This window comes from Coffea arabica, chromosome 3c (assembly GCF_036785885.1).
Source record: "Coffea arabica cultivar ET-39 chromosome 3c, Coffea Arabica ET-39 HiFi, whole genome shotgun sequence".
Lineage (NCBI taxonomy): Eukaryota > Viridiplantae > Streptophyta > Magnoliopsida > Gentianales > Rubiaceae > Coffea > Coffea arabica.
Genome location: NC_092314.1, coordinates 28,964,501 through 28,980,500, shown reverse-complemented (window position 1 = coordinate 28,980,500; position 16,000 = coordinate 28,964,501).

Here is a 16,000-nt window from a genome sequence, read left to right as displayed (position 1 = left end):
GAACTCCACCAAGGTCATGTGCTGACCCCAACTGCCTCCAAAGTCCAGAATGCAAGTTCGTAGCATGTCCTCGAGAGTTTGAATTGTCCGTTCTGACTGGCCATCCGTCTGAGGGTGATAGGTTGTGCTCAAATTGAGTTTCGTCCCCAGGGTTTCTTGGAACTTCTGCCAAAATCGTGATACGAACCGTGGATCCCGATCGGAAACGATGCTCACAGGAACACCGTGTAGTCTTACTACTTCGTCCATGTACAGTCGGGCCAACTGATCCATTGAATACTTCATGTTCACCGGCAAGAAATGGGCCGATTTGGTTAATCGATCAACGATCACCCAAACGGCATCGTGTCCCCTTTGCGTCCTTGGTAAACCTGAAACGAAGTCCATGGTGATGTTTTCCCACTTCCACTCGGGTATCTCCAAGGGTTGTAACAAACCCGATGGTTTTTGATGCTCTGCCTTCACTTGCTGGCAAATGAGACATTTCTGCACGTACAGCGCGATTTCCTTCTTCATGTTGTCCCACCAATAAATTCCTTTTAGGTCTTGATACATCTTACTGCTACCCGGATGGATTGTATACTTGGACCTATGAGCTTCCTCCAGAATTTCTGCTTTCAATGACTCGTCCTTTGGTACCACCATTCGGTTTCGGTACTTCAAAATACCTTCAGGACTCAAATTGAAGTCCGTAGTTTCTCCCTTTTCTACTTTCTCTCTCCACTTCCGAACCATCACATCCTTGCCTTGCGCCTCTTTTATACGTTCCAGTAGAGTGGATGTAACCCTAATATTGCCAAATATCATCTTATGGCTCCCAAGACAGGGTTTCCACTCGCACACGGATTCTAGCAAATCCCATTCCTTGATCATTAGCCCTGCTACTTGCACTTTACGACTCAAGGCATCCGCTACTACATTTGCCTTTCCCGGATGGTAGTTGATTGTACAATCGTAGTCCTCCAGAAATTCCATCCATCGCCGTTGTCTCATATTTAATTCTTTCTGGGAGAAAAGATATCTAAGACTCTTGTGATCCGAAAACACTTCGAAGGTCACCCCATATAGGTAGTGCCTCCACTTTTTCAAAGCAAACACAACTGCAGCTAATTCTAGGTCATGAGTCGGATAGTTCTGCTCGTGAAGCTTCAATTTCCTAGAGGCAAAAGCAATCACATTCCGGTTCTGCATCAAAACACATCCCAATCCCTCTCGCGACGCGTCCGCATATACTGCGAACCCGTCCACTCCATTTGGCAAGACCAGTACCGGAGCCATGGTCAATCTTTTCTTTAATTCCTGAAAATTCGTTTCGCATCGACCGCTCCAGATAAACTGGCCATGCTTCTTCGTCAAATCAGTTAATGGTCCGGCCAACTTGGAAAAATCTTTAATAAACCTTCGGTAATACCCAGCTAGCCCTAGAAAGCTACGAATCTCCGTGGGGGTTTCCGGCCTCTTCCAATTGGTCACAGCTTCAACCTTCGCCGGGTCAACCGAAATACCTTCATGAGAGATCACGTGCCCTAGAAACGCCACTTTCTCCAACCAAAACTCGCATTTGCTGAACTTGGCGTATAGCTGATGTTCCCTCAATGTCTGCAACACCACTCTCAAATGCTCCTCGTGCTCCTCGCGTGACTTAGAGTAGACCAAAATGTCGTCAATAAACACCACGACAAATCGGTCCAGGTAGGGTTTAAAAACCCTATGCATTAAGTCCATGAAGGCGGCGGGAGCATTAGTCAATCCAAAGGGCATAACGGCGAACTCGTAATGCCCGTATCTCGAGTTGAAGGCAGTTTTCGGAATGTCCTCCTTCTTTATCAATAACTGATAGTATCCCTGTCGGAGGTCCAACTTCGAGAAGACCACTGCTCCTTGCAGCTGGTCAAACAACTCGTCAATGTGGGGCAGTGGATACTTGTTTTTGATCGTAACGTTGTTCAACCCCCTATAATCAATACACATCCTCAACGTTCCGTCCTTTTTCTTCACAAATAAGACCGGAGCTCCCCAAGGAGACTCACTCTCGTGGATGAATCCCCGCTCCAAAAGGTCTTGCAACTGCAACTTAAGCTCCTTTAGTTCTGCGGGTGCCATTCGGTAAGGGGTTTTAGAGATAGGTGCAGTTCCAGGTAAAAGATCTATTCGGAATTCTATCTCTCTTTCCGGAGGTAAGGCTACTAACTCATCAGGAAACACATCCGGAAATTCCCTCACTACAGCCACGTCTTCCACTTTTAGCTTATCCGTAGGGGTATTAATTAGAAAGGCCAAATAGCCTTGCGCCCCTCCACTTATCAGTTTCCTAGCTCGAATGCCCGAAATGAGAGCAGATGAGGCTAACCTACCCCTTATATCTAACCTTAAGGTTGCCTCGCCAGGAATGCGAAATTCAACTATTTTCGTTTTACAGTCCAGTTGGGCGTTATATTTAGCTAACCAGTCCATACCCAAAATCACGTCGTACCCCTTAATGGACAAGCTAATCAGGTCTCCTAAAAACCTCTGCTCACCTACCCATACATCACAATCCTTATAAACCATACTAGTCACCAAACGTTGATTCCCCGTAGGTGTACTAACCTCTAAGTCATATGGTAAGCTAGCAGGTTTTATATCGATGCCACACATGAAATCAGGGTTAACAAACGAATGAGTGGCACCAGGATCAATTAAAACTTTGGCAAAGCGGTGGAAAATAGGGATCGTACCTTCCACCACCTCGGAAGACTCTGGGATCTGGTGAGGCTCTAAGGAATATACCCTAGCCGGAACTTTTGGTTTGGATCCGTCTCCCTTAGCCGGTCCAGTACTGGTCCTCGACGGTAGTTGGCTCCCCTTTCCGTCTTGTTTCAGGACCGGACATGTAGCCAGTTGATGGTCCGCACTTCCACACCGCAGGCATTTACCCAGTTTCCTCCAGCAATTGTCCTCGGTGTGGTTTGTCTTCCCACAGTGCCCACAGGGACCGCGAGGTGCAGAAGCCGAGCCACCCTGAACATTTCCCCTCGGTCCTCGCCCAGCTTGACCACCCCTAAACGGAGTCCCTCTGCCTGATCCAGAATGGCGACCACCTCCCGTGCCTCGTCCAAACTTAGAGGGAGTGCTCTTCTCACCCTGTCCAGATGTACTCCCAGGAAAACCACGCTTTTTAGCCTGGAAGTTTCGGACCTGAAGCCGTGCACTCTCGACCCGTTGGGCTTTTTCCATAGCCTCGCTAAACGTGGTAATTTGAGCCGCCGCGAGATCCTTCTGGATCTCAACGTTCAAGCCCTGAATGAAGCGCCTCACTCGTCGTTGCTCGGTCATGATTAACTCTGGCGCGAATTTGGACAGGCGGGTAAACTGGCTCTCATACTCCGCCACCGTCTGAGCCCCTTGCCGGAGCCGGATAAACTCGTCCTCCTTCCTCTCCTGGACTAGAGGAGGGAAAAACTTGGCATTAAACTCTCGTATAAAGTTCACCCATGTCCTCGGTGTCTGCTCTCGCTCCCATTTTTGTCTAATCACGTTCCACCAGGAACGGGCAGCCCCTTCAAGTTGAAACACGGCAAAAGTGACCTGCCGTTCGTCCGGGTAGTGTAGGGCCGCGAATATATCAACCATTTTCTCCAGCCATTTCTCGGCGACGTCAGGGTCGGGTCCCCCAATAAACTTTGGTGGGGAAAACTTTTGAAAACGCTCAAGCGCTCTATCTTCACTCTCGACATGATGGCCAGGGTTTCCAGGGTTAGGGTTTGGGTTCTGGCCCTGTTGTTGCACAACTTGTGCGAGTAGGTTGGTCATTTGCTGCATAGCAGCAGCTATTTGCACATTAGGGTCTATTTGGGGTTCAAGATTCGGTCCAGTAGAAGCTTCCCCCGTTTCTCTAACTGGTGTGGGTTGCCTAATACCGCGCCCACGTCCCCGTCCACTCCGTGTTCCTTCCATACGGTATACTTGGTCTAGGCAAAATTACTAAACCAAAGCAGTAACAAAGCATGTAAGTAACAAATAAACTTTCACTTAGCACATAGCGATGCATTTCAAACAAGATCACAAACACACATATATATACAAGCCAAACATATATACAAGCAGTCAGTCAAGTACGGCCAAAGCACGCACGTACACAAAAGATCCTCTCGAGGATAGGCCTATCAAAAGAGATTTACACGTAGCTAACTCTACATCAAAACGGTTAGCTAAGGCTCTATCCCTATCCCTATGTACATTCCAAAAACCACCACTAGCCCATAAGGTGCCTAGATATCATAGCTTAGTCGGTTGCCGGGGTCTGAGACCCAGGCGATGGGGTAGATTCCTCCCCAGCCTCGGCCCCAGCATACGAGGCCTCATCGCTAGACTCCTCGAGTCCATCGTCGCATAGGTTAAGGATCGCTTCAGCACGACCCCTCACTTTGCGAGCTCGCTTGACCTCACGCTCGCGACCATCCCTCAGTTGATCGCATAAGTCATTAACTCGGTCCTCCGCCTCATTCACATCATATTCAAGCTCCATGATACGGGCGGCTTGCTTGTCATTGGTCGCCTTCGCCTGAGCCACCTCAACCTCCAAGGTAGCAACCGCAGCTTCAAGCTTAGTATTTTCCTTGGCAAACTCCTCGCGTTCCTTTGCCACTGACAAAACTAGTGTATTCGGGTAGGCAAAGTCGCTACGACACTCACACTGTCGAACGCGGCTGGCCGGGCTCCAACGGACCACGGCTCCCTTCTGCCTAAGATGGTACTTAATCGGCGGCAACGTGCTACGAGGACGATCTCCCGCCGGACGGTCACTCGGGTCACCACTGGCATCCATCCTATAGCAAAGGAATAAATAGCATGAATAACCTTAAAAACCATAATCAATAAAACCCTCAAGTCGAGCACTTCTATTACACCCAGGCTAGTTCAAACCTAGGCTCTGATACCACCTGTGACAGCCCCACCTCCCCCTAAGGCGAACCAAAGGGGTTAGCGGACTGCCTGCCCAGCTCTCGCCAGGACTAACGGTACAGTTTACGTCGGTCTATAACGTTCCGGAACATATCGTTGCGCGCAAACAAGTCAAAATCACAAAAATAAAAGAGCGAAAATCGAAGCCGAAATGAATAGTGCAGGCCACGTCAGAATCCGGCCAGAATCTGGCCGGATTTCCGGCCGGATTATCGGCCGGATACTAGGCCGAGAGCAAACCAAAAAAAAACATTTTTTCCCTCGCAATCCGGCCGGCAATCCGGCCAAGATTCCGGCCGGATTGTCTGGCCGGATTCCAGGCCGAATGCAATCAGCCGGATTCCAAATTTTCCTCAGGCAATCCGGCCTGCAATCCGGCCAGTTTCTGGCCGGATTCCTGGCCGGATTTGCTACTGTTCATCCTCGCCAAAAAATTTTCCGTTTTCGTTTGAAGTCGTATCGATCCGAAATCCGTCCAAACATCGACCAAACACATATATACATTGAAAATCAACATTTACAAGCCAAACGGCCTACCAAAGTATCCATTTAGTTCATACATTTCAATTACACACCAAACATTGGTGGAATCAAAGTACTTAGGGTTTTCACCCTCAAGGCTATTCAAAATACATATACATGAGCTCAACTTGCATTCAACTATCATGACCTTTCCAAAAGTGTTCATTTGCCTGTAAGGAAAACAAATAACACGGAATGAGCTAAAGCCCAGTGGTATACCACCCAATAAGCAATCAAAGTCATATCAGAATGAACTTTCATTTAAAGTGCACAAATAAGCAATGAAGCAGAACGGTAAAAGGATACGGTCGGCTCTCAAGAGCCCATTTCCACGCTTGCAATCTTGATCCAACCTCATTGACCCTCCGTCAATGTCAAAAGTATCAAACCGTAGACCACACTTTACTTCCACTTCCTTCCACCCAACATACCCCAACCGGGCCCGCACTCCATTCAGTAATATTTTGGTAATACTCGAGTTTACCGGAACCAAGGGTCTCATTACCACAAGGTTCCCCAGTACAGTCCCCGTAGCATGATAATTTTCACGACCAAGCCCTCGCCGGCTCGATCCAATTAACTACCATACGGGGTTGAGCTCATAAATGCAGTAAAGCCATTGGATACTCGTCCAACGACACCAAATCAGTTTCCATGAATGGAATGCAGTATTTCACATATCCAGTGCAGTGTTTCAGTAAAACAATCAATAGTCATGAATAAAGTCATGAGGGGTGAGGGCGATCAAGTACACCCTCACCTCAATCATTTCCAATAACCAAGTAAGCCTTCAAGGCATCAAATACACATAGCACAATGCCACATTATCACAAGTGAGTGAGTAGTATACTCACCAAGTAAGAAAATGGTGTTTCATACACCGCGATCACCAAGGCGTCGTGAGCTACCGTCACGTCCTAGAGTCAAGCAACAACTGCAATGAGACTCGTTAACGAGTCATATAGCAATGCTAAACACAACCCCAGTAGGGTTTCATATACATAAATGAGCATAATAGCAAACCAGAAATTAGAAAATGGCCTTAGCCATGGCCCCCCTATAGAAAACTGTTTTACACTCATTATGCGGTAATGACACAACTCTCATTACGAATATCGGTTGGGGGTGTAAGACCCACCGTTTCGAAGCTATGGAACAGGGCTACAATAATGTAGAAGGTCACTCAATCCAGTTCTTAACACAACTAGGTCAAATATTCCAAATACTAACCCAGAATTCCTAAAACAGGTTCACAAAACACAAAAAACTGTAATCAATATATCTCAGTCCTTACAAGTCCAAATGCCGAAATTCCAAAGGCATATGTTAGCTAAGACACTCAGCTACATTTCATCAGAAGACACCAACTCCAAATTCCAAACCAATTCCAGTCAAAATGGCCAATTACTATCGCAGTTTTCGCATTCTGCTCAAAGCAGAACAGCTACAGTAATTTCGTCATAACTCATTCTACATTAATCCAAATGACCTGAAATTTTGTAGGCACATCAACCTCATCAATACCTACAACTTTCATGTTTTGAGCAAAGCCAAATTCGGCCTCTAACACAGTGATCTAAAACCGGACAGAATTGGGGCTTCAAGAACCCTAACTTTCCAATTTTCCATCAAAATCCAAAATTAGTTGCATTTTCCTATCCAATACACCTCATAGAGTCATTCATGAAATCTCTTAATGATCTCAATAAAGAATGAAATGTACACGAGTATTATACAAAACAAATAATTGTCTGAACAAAAGCTTCATTATTGCTAATGTTTGAAAAATTTTAAAAGCAATACATATGAGAAAAATTCTAAAGAACTGCTTTACACGTGTATATGCACTTTCCTCTCTTAATAGCCCCCTTTTCCTTTGAGCAATGAAATCTCTTAAATGTTTTACACGAGCGCCTTCAGATGAATTTTCAAATTCACATTGTAGGGCTTGCCCAAGAACCAAGTAATACTTGTAATTTTCAAACTTTATCAGATAAAAATTGTTATCAGATATAGAAAGATATTTTCACCTTATTGAAATATTTTTATGAATGCAGGGGGGAAGGAAAAAACAAAAGAAAAAATACCCAGAGTCAGTAAGTAAGAATAAAAAATCGGTATGCGTGTCTTATGGGGGAACTCTTTTTGTGCCAAGGGTAGGCCTAGAATGAGAATGCAATCCTCCAGACCAGGCACTATACAATACCTGATGAATCCGATCAACTGATTGAGTGAAAAATGATTTGAAAAATTTGGCCAATTTGGAGTGAGAAGAAACATTCGTCCTAAAAAATGAGGACAAAGTCCGAATGAATTGCTTATTTTGATCGACGCATGATGTGTCAAAAGGGGTAAAATGGTCAAATTCATTGAATGAATGGATTATTTATTGAAAATTGAATGAATAACCCTAAAACTGAATTAAACTAATCAAATGAATTGAATGAAATCAATTGATCAAACCGATCGAGTGAAAGGATAATTTATTCAAAAACCGACCATATTGCCCTAAAACTAGGCAAATCGGTCAAATGGATCGGATGATTTATTCAAAATTGACTAGATCACCCAAAAAAGGGTAAACTGGTCAAATGAAATTGAACGGAACTGACGATTTATTCAAAATCGACTATATTGTCTTAAAATGAATGAATTGGCAAAATGGATTGATTGAATTGTCCGGCCATTGGTGATTTCAAAATTATTGAGATGCATTAGTCTATGAGCTTCCTAAAATCAAATTTTGGCCTCAATTTGTTTATTGTCTCAACAGTGAGGAAATATTGGTAAATGTCTTCAAATTAATGTCCTTTACGCAAGGGATTTTTACCAATTTTGTTAAAATGGCCAAAAAGTGATTATTAGACGCTCATATTCCAAAGACCGCTCTATGAAAATGATCGGATCCTACCTTATCTTGTGCACTACCCCTTTGGATGGTACAAAATGTAAACGTGCAAGTCTCCTTGGATTAAGTATCCGAGACACAAGGTGACTTATTCCTAACACGGGATCCCCTAAATGGCATTCCCTTCTAGGGTTTATGCATGATGCCAGTTTATTAAAGCAGTAAATATGTGACAAATATGGCCTAAAGGACATAAATAATGTATCGAGGGGAAAAGGTCTAAAAATGAAATGTACTTATTGAAAATTAAGTGTAATGACTGAAATTTAAACATGTGAGTTATCTAGTGGGTAGGTCACTAAAAGAGTGCCAAAGAGGCGTCTTATTGCTAAGGCACATGAATGCAAGCCAAGAAAACAACGAAATGGTTAGTACAATTGATAGTACACATAACATATTGGGAGCAAATAAGAAAGGAAATACAATAAAAACAAGTAAAAGGGGTGGAACCCCTTCTCTCGTGCCTAATGTGCTTAAAAAGGGTGAGGCTGACTCTAACCTAGGAAAACTTCTAACATGGATGCATGAGACTGGGGTTCGCTAATGTAACTAGACTCGATAAGGTTTAAAAAGGTCCCCAAGCCTTCAGACCTAAGGGAATGGGTCATCAATCCCAAGACCCTCGGTCGGTGGCTCGAGCGATCCCCTAGGTATTGCTATGGGCGCAGAGCACATCATCCACATGCTTAGAGAAACCATTCCTAGTCCTACAAGGCGGTGTGGGAAAGAGCCCACGAAAATAAAATAAAATGGGATAACAGTAAATAAACGTGCACGTATGAAGTGTTCCCTATTTTGAGGGAAGGGGTTGAGAACCAACGCGAGGCTCTGAAGGTGACACCCCCCCCCAAATGCAATGCAAAGCGCGAGATAAGACAAGTAAAACATACATCCAAACAATCAAATCATACATACGTGAGTGAGGAGATAGTTTGATATGCGCGCGAGGCAAAAAGTCCTAAAAATGAAAAATGCAACCCTAATATCCAAATGCTATGCATAAAAAGGGTAGAAAACGGAAAAGAATGGCTAGATCAAATGCTCGGACCCACTTAGAAAATCCCCAATGGAGTCGCCAAGCTGTCGCGCCCCACTTTTTGAAAGGGTGTGAAAATAGTGTGTGAGATATGCATGTAAACGTGTGTGAAAATGAAGATAAAAGGCCGTGGGATTGTGAAATGCGACGGTTTGGCCAAACATATAGTTTAAAAAGGGTTTTTTGAAAGAAAAATGGAGTCGCCATTTAGTATAGAGTTAGGGTGTACCAAGTCACCCAAAAAAGTGATTTTTTGGAAAGAAAAGTAAACAAAACCCTTTTTTGTAAAGAATTTTTAGATCTACGTAATCAAAGAAAGGGATCGGGGGTCACATTTGATAAGGGAGAAGGCAAAGGCAAAGCCTAAGGTACTCCCTTACCCTACCCAAAGCTAGTTGCGTGACTTAGCCCTTCTTTTTCTAATTTTTCTACCCAAAGTATGTGTTGCATGTTGGATATGACTAATGGATATGAAAACAAACGCAATCCTAAATCTAAAAATGTTTCTTATGAGGCTTTTTGGTCCCAACCACATGAATTGTGATGGCCAGTAAGGAAAGCCCTCATAGAAGTCATGAATAATGCAAATGAAGACTCAAGTATGAGTGTAAGTGTGCAAATGTAAGAAAAGTGCAAGTAAAATAAAAACAAATGTAAGTGCAAGTGTGCAAATGTAAGAAAAGTGCATGTGTGCAAGTGCATGTGTGCCAATAGAGAAAATAAAGGTGTTTGTGTGCAAGTGCATGAAAATAAGGTATAATGGTAGTAAATGCAAGTGCAATTGGATGCAATTAGTGAGGTAGAAAAAATAAATAAGTGATAGGAAAAGAAGAAAAATGTGCGAACATGGCATGTGGATTGAGAAAAATATAAGTAGTGAGAGAATGTGGATAAAGAAGGTGAGGAAGTGATATGATAAAATGAGAGTGTATGAACCTAGAGGAATGAATCAAGTTGGGTACGAGAATGACTCCTAACTTCACGATTTTAATTTTCCCTTTGATTAGAAGGAAGAACTAGCGTGCTAAGGCTATTTTGTAGCCACACTCGCTCGTTTCCCTTACTGAAAGGGGACTCTCAAGCAAATGTACCCTATAACTAGCATGAGGATGCAAAAACCTAAAATGAAGGGGAAAGGATTGGAGGATCATGCCAAATGCTAGAAAACTAAGAAAAATGTATGAAATGTAGTGAAACATGCAAGTATATACTAACGAGAGGGGACGACCTATTGGGGTCTAGCATTGGACTAGCCATTTTCTAAAATTCTCTCACAAGCATTGGACTTGCGAGAGCTCGAGGGGAAAGACCATGGCTAGCGTTGGACTAGCCACGGTGACGCATTCATCCATCACATTCATTTATGACTATAGAAAGCAAGTAGACATGCCAATCACCTATAAACACGTAGTATATAACACTTAGCATGCTCGACTAAATGCAAGAGCCTAATAAAGCAAATTAACACGTAGCAACAAAAGTAAGCAACCAAGCTAATGAACCTATTACATTTGCTAACTAAAACAAATAGGGAGGTGGAAAAGTGAATAAAAATGCTCTCCAAGCCCTATCTATTACAAGCTAAGAGGTGTACACATACCCCATAAGTAAATAAAAGAATGACTTAATAAAAGCAAAAGTAAATGAAATAAATGAAATGAATTAAGGAAAAACAAGGAAAGCAAAATAGATATGCAATTCTCACTTAGCACGTTGGATCACATAGGGGAGACAAAAAAGATAAAAGAAACTATACCTCCCTTGAGTTGATGCCCTAAATGGAGTGAAATCATTTATTTATCCTCTAAAATAAAAGAAAAGGTCAAGGTACCAATTTATTTGGGAAAATTAAAGAGAATAGGTAAACACAAGCTCACTTGGACACAAAGTTCTTAAACTCATGCATTAAGTGCAATCTAAACAAAGCATGGTAATTAATTGAAGCAAACAAGCAATTGAGTTGAAAAATTGAAGCTGTCAAGGACCATATTGAGGACATTATTCAATTGGTTGGGTCATGGTGAAACAAAGAGAGACTTGGGGGGCCAAAGTGTAATTTTTAGAAATTATTCATGCATGCAAAATGAAAACCTCCAGCAAATTGACGCAAACTGAAGCTTCTATCATTTTCTGCTGCAAAAATTGCAGCTCGTGAGCAAACCAAAGAAACGGCAAAACTTACAAACAAAACCAAACCTCATCAAATTCTCTACAATCATTGTCGACACAAGATCCGGCATACAAACAAGATAAGAAAAATCCAACTTGTGGGCTGTTACGGGAATCAAAGACATGAAAGCTAATGTAGCTTCATGCAATCCACGAAGGAAAAACAAATTTCTGCAACACTTTGCCCTTAAGCTTTCAGCAGCCAAAACAAAATCTGAATGTAGCTTGCTTTCAAATTCAGATTTCAAACCCAAACACATAGCTTTAAACTAGACACAAGCTACATACTCTCTATTATCCAAACAGGCAGCAAATCTTAGGAAGATTTCATGTAAAATTCTGAAAAAAAAACATGCAAAATATTGGAAGAAACAAAACTGCTGCAACTATTTCATCAACACGGACAGGCTGCTGGGAATTTCCTACACCTCTCTTTGCTACTCTCTGCAATCTGTTGCGCTTTGTTACCAACCCACAACACATCAACTTCGAATCAACAAAACACAAGATACAAACACCCCACTTACCAGGCAAACCAAACTACTCCACCTTTAACGCAGAATCAAAGCAGAAAAACTGGGATGATAGCTGTCGGGGATACCAGAAATAAAAGCAAAAGAAAGAAACAAAAGTGCAGCAAGCAATCCGTAACTTTACAGCTTATTAACAACCCAAAGAGCTTTGCTTTAGACTCCAGAAAAACATGATAAAACACTGGATTGAACAAGCAAACAAATAACCCATTCAAAGCTCATTCCCAACAGATTGAAAGGTGCCACTGAAACAGGAAAACGCAGCAGAGACCGAAAGAAAGAATCTTGCGCTAGCCATGTACATGGGAAACCAGTCAAACAACAAACAAGTTTCGAACTTCAAACAACCCAAGAGCTGAAGCAACCAAGAAAAAAAAAGCTTTATGTTCGTTCAACGGATTTTCAACAAAACATCCAACCCATTGGGCTGCCGTAAGCAGTAAAACAGCGAAGTATATTTATGAACAGAACGTAGCAAAAATCTTTGGCAGATTCGATGAAGATCTGGGTGTGTGCAGGAAGTAAAGGACGAAAAGAAATTACCTTTGATGTCTTTCGGAATCTACTGAACGAAGAACGGCTGACAAGAGTGCATTCGGATGAAGCTTTGCGGGCGGTCATGGCAGATTCCGACGACGTGATGGCGGCTGCGATTCCTTTCCTCCTCTGCTTTTCATTTCCGCCAAACCTTCCTAGTTTCCGTTGCTTTTCCTTCTTGTTTTGCAGCTCACTGTCTCCCCTCTTGCTCTCTTTTCTGCTCAGCCGAGAGCACTCTTGGTACCGTAGCTTCTTCTTCCTTTTCTTTCCTTAGCCTAAGCTCTCTCTCTCTCTCTCTCTCTCAAAGCTGCATTTTTTTTTGTCCTTCAAAACCCCAGCCGCCACTCGATGCCCTCTTATCTGCGGCTTCCTCCAATCTCCCACAGAAACTCCGCCCTCTCTCTCCGAAACTCTCCCTAGCCTTCAAACTTTTCCTTCACTCTTTTCCAGCCGTCATTCTAACCCCCCCTCGTTCTCTGCTATTTTCTTTTCTTTTTATATGGGGAATCATAACCCTCAAAGGTGAGGATGAAGGGCTGATTCCCACCCCAATCCTCAGCCATCGATCCCATGAAAAATATCATCATTTCCCGTCGCTGCTGCATGCGCGGCTTTTTTTTTTTTTTTTTCCAATCAGAATCTCTTAAACTGCCTAAAACCCGCATGCGGGTTTCCTTCTTTTTTCCCTTTTTTCTTTTTTTTAGCAAAATAAACAACAAACCTTCCTAATTTGAATCTAAAAAATTTAAAGAATATTTTTTGTGAGCAATTCTCTTTTTTTTTCACAAAATCTTAAAATTAATAGACAAATAAGCAAAAATGAATAAAATTAACAAATAAAACTAAATTAAAAGATTTGATGTCCAAAATGCTTAAAAAATGTCTAAGATAAAATTTTGAGATAATTAAAACAAAAACGAGTAAAAATTTGGTGTCTACAACATGACACCTCATGCTTTGAACTAAATTGTAAAGGTGACGGAATCCATTAAACTTAACGAAAATGACTTATTGGAACTTTAAAAAAAAATTATACCTAATTTTTAACAAATATACCTGTTCTACCCCTTAGTTTTCAATTTTCTTTCTTTAGAGAATAAAACAAATGATTTTATTGAGCTATTTTTTGTTTAATTATATCAGGGTATTTTTGTCATTTCATCTATTTCCGTTAAGTTTAACGGATTCCGTTATCTTTACAATTTAGTTCAAAGCATGAGGTCTCGTGTTGTATGTTTTGAAATTACGGAGGGCTTTTCTGTATATTAGATTTACCACAGGTTTTTTTTTAAAAATTTTTTTACCCTTTATTCAACCAAACTAACAATTTAATCAACTAATTAACCACCTATTATTTGTTAGAAATAACAAAACAAATATGACTGGAATTTTTCAATCAAATGACACATAATAGTTATAAGTTAAAATAATGACAAACTATGAAAAAATATTCTAAACCAAAGAAGGGATCCGGATTTGTTGAGTTTTAATAGATCGGCCACTCTTTTATCTTGAATCATCTTTAGAATTTGATGCCATTAATCACATGTTTGTATCATTCCCCTCCTCTTGAAAGCGATTTACACACAAATAGACAGATTGGAGAAAATGCAGCAATTCAAGCAACACATTCATGCGAGCATGCCATGCTGCATGGCTTTTATGCAATTGCAAGAAACTCACAACCAAAAACTTCAATCATGATATGTACCAATGCGCACGAATCTGATGGAAACGCCACTTTGCTCTTAAATCATCATCACAAACAACCTCATTTACATCTACTAGGACAAATAAAACTGAAGCAACTTGTTATACATCCTTAGACGCATGAATCAACAAGTAAGAACAGCTTGTGGATCTTGCTTAACATATAAGTTCACATTTTCAAACATACAAGGCAGCAAACAATTGAATTCCACTTCATGAGAAGCACACGAACTAGCACAAGTTGAAGTTGACCAACTGAACTCTTGGCAACTAGCTTTTGGATGTTGGAATAAGCATGAAAGGTCACAACATTCAATGGGAACAAGCATAAAATCTGGTTGGACTCCTTTAATCAATGCTGAAAAATTTCGGATAGCTTTACAACCTATAAAAACAAAATAAATCTCAACTTGATTTGAACCAAAAATTTTATATGTAAGCAATGGAACATTATTAGTTAAGTGGTAAGAAGGTGTAGAACAAGAGTTAAATGCAAAAACTCCCTTTGACATTTCATTATTCCTCCCACCAATCGATTCAACTTGAGAGTTCATTGCTGACTCCTTACACTTTCCTTCAAAATCTGCATAAAAATGATTGAAATTGTGCTCAAAATAAGGCAAAGATGATGAATAACCCAAAGTTAGCAAATGACAATCAAAATCTGGAATTCTCCCTTTATGATGAGTTTGAATTAATTCTCCATGGGTATGAACAGATTTTGAATTGGAATTGTTCTATGAATCTGTAAGGCCCAAAGACAACCTAAGAGGGGGGTGAATTAGGTTGATTAAAAAACCTTAATTGAGTTTATGCACTTTTTTCTTTAATAAAAATTTACCTTCTTTTCTAGTAGTGATCAACCAAGTAAATTTAAAGTAGAGAACAATGTTGATCAGAAATAAGAGAGTATATAAGCAATGAGAATTTTATTAAACAAAAAGAATAAGATAGAGTATCAAACCGATTGTCTACCAAGCTTTCCTCAAACTTGAAGACCAATCACAAAGATGAGCACCTTCTCTTTGAAGAACAAAATCAACTCAATGTACAATGGAGGGATCACTTCCTCCTGGCCCCAAGCCTCACTTAGTCAAGTTAGAAAGTTTTACTATCACTCAGATAACCATCAACAAAGCTACACTATTAAAAATTTCAAACACAAGAGAAGTGCTTACAAGAAATTCACACCACTTGGAGAACAAATTTTGCTTGGGAGACTATTTTCTAACTAAAATATCTCTTGAGATCTTGTAAACAAAGTGTGCAAAAGTCCCTCACTAGTTCAGAAACGTTTGTATTTAAAGAGGACCAAAAATTGGCTTCAATAATGCTTCCAACGGATAGTAGGCAGATGAAGAGTCAGCTAGCCGTTGGCCCCTTCGGACGTCCGACAGATTAATCATCGTCCGATCCCATCGTCCGAAAATCAGCCAAGTTGTCGTTCGGACGTCCTATGGGATATTATCGTCCAACAGCATCAGCGTCCGATCGTCGACAGAGAGTCATCAACACTTTGTGGAATTTTTAGGACGTCCGATGAGATCGATGTGCGTCCGAACCCTGCGTCCGATCCTTTTGGACGTCCGATGCTTCCTTACAAGCATCCGACAGAGTTTCCTTCTTGATGTTCTTCATTCT